A 1,628-nucleotide genomic window follows, 5' to 3' on the forward strand; every position below is an offset into this window, starting at 1 on the left:
AAAAAAAAAAAAGATAAAGAAGTCTTGAAACAACCACAAAGAAGCGAACAATACCGTTACAAATTGACCCAAATTGGTGGACTTTAACAGACACCTCACCAAAGAAGATACACAAATGACAAGCATATGCAAAGGTGCTTCAGATCACAAGGATGCAAAATCTCACTTTTACAGGGAGAATGAGTTCAAGAGATCTATTGTGCAACACGCTAACTATGGTTTTAAAAAGATACATTGTGTACCTGAAAATTGCTAAGAGAGTAGATTTTAAGTTTCCTCCACAAATAAATGATAAGTATTTCCAGTAATGCATATGTTCATTAGCTTAATTTAGCTATTACACAATGTTTACATATTTTAAAACATCATGTTGTATACTGTAAGTTTGATCTAATTACTGTTTGTCATTTAAAAATAAATTTAAAAGGAAAATATGTTCTACACTATATCTCGTAAGAAAAATACAAATTAAAACAACAATGAGATACTACTGCATACTTAGTAAAATGGGCAATATCTAGACCACTGATAATATCAAATACTGGTGAAGCTGTGGCACTATAGTAACTCTCATTCATTGCTGGTGGGAATGCAAAATGATACAACCACTTTGGAAGACGGCTTGACAGCTTCCTGCAAACTAAATGTAATCTTACCAGATGATCCAAAAACTGTACTTCTTGGTATTTACACAAATAAGTTGAAAACATACACACCAAAACCTGTGCATAGATGATAATTGCAGCGGTGTTCAAAATTGCCAAAACTTGGAAACAACCAAGATATCCTTCAGTAAGTGAGTGGATAAATAAATTGTGGCACATTCATACAACAGATTATCACTCATTGTTAAAAAGAAATGAACTATTAAGCCATAACAAGACATGGGGGAAACTTAAATGCATATTACAAAGAAGCCAGTCTAAAAATTCCATAAACTGTATGATTCCAACTATGTGACTTTCTAGAAAAGGAAAATTATGGAGACAGTAAAAATATTAGTGGTTGCTAGGGGATAAGGGAGAGGAAGAGATGAATAGGCAGAGTATAAGGGATTTTTAGAGCAGTGAAAACATCTGTAGGGTATTAGAACAATGGGTACATGTTATGGTACATTAGTCAAAAATAATGTACAACACCTAAGTGAACTCTAATGTAAAACATAGCCTTAGTGATACTGGTATGTCAATGTTGGTTCATCTACTCTAAAAATGTACCACCTTGGTATAGAATGTTGATGTTGGGGAAACTGTGAGTGTGTGGGGAGAGGGAGCATATGTGAACTCAATTTTACCATGAATCTAAACAGGCCAAAAAAAAAATCTGTTAAAAGTACAAACTGATATATTTTAATTGTCATGATACAAAATTTAATGAAATCAAGTTTAGAAATAAGTAGTATGGATTACTCTCATATTTAAGCTGCAATAAACACATGTCTTACTATTCACATATTAGATAATTTTTTTTTTTTTTTTTTTTTTTTTTTTTGAGACGGAGTCTCGCGCTGTGTCACCCAGGCTGGAGTGCAGTGGCGCGATCTCGGCTCACTGCAAGCTCCGCCTCCCAGGTTCACGCCATTCTCCTGCCTCAGCCTCCCAGTAGCTGGGACTACAGGCGCCCGCCAC

This window comes from Mandrillus leucophaeus, unplaced genomic scaffold (assembly GCF_000951045.1).
Source record: "Mandrillus leucophaeus isolate KB7577 unplaced genomic scaffold, Mleu.le_1.0 Scaffold1084, whole genome shotgun sequence".
Classification (NCBI taxonomy): Eukaryota; Metazoa; Chordata; class Mammalia; order Primates; family Cercopithecidae; genus Mandrillus; species Mandrillus leucophaeus.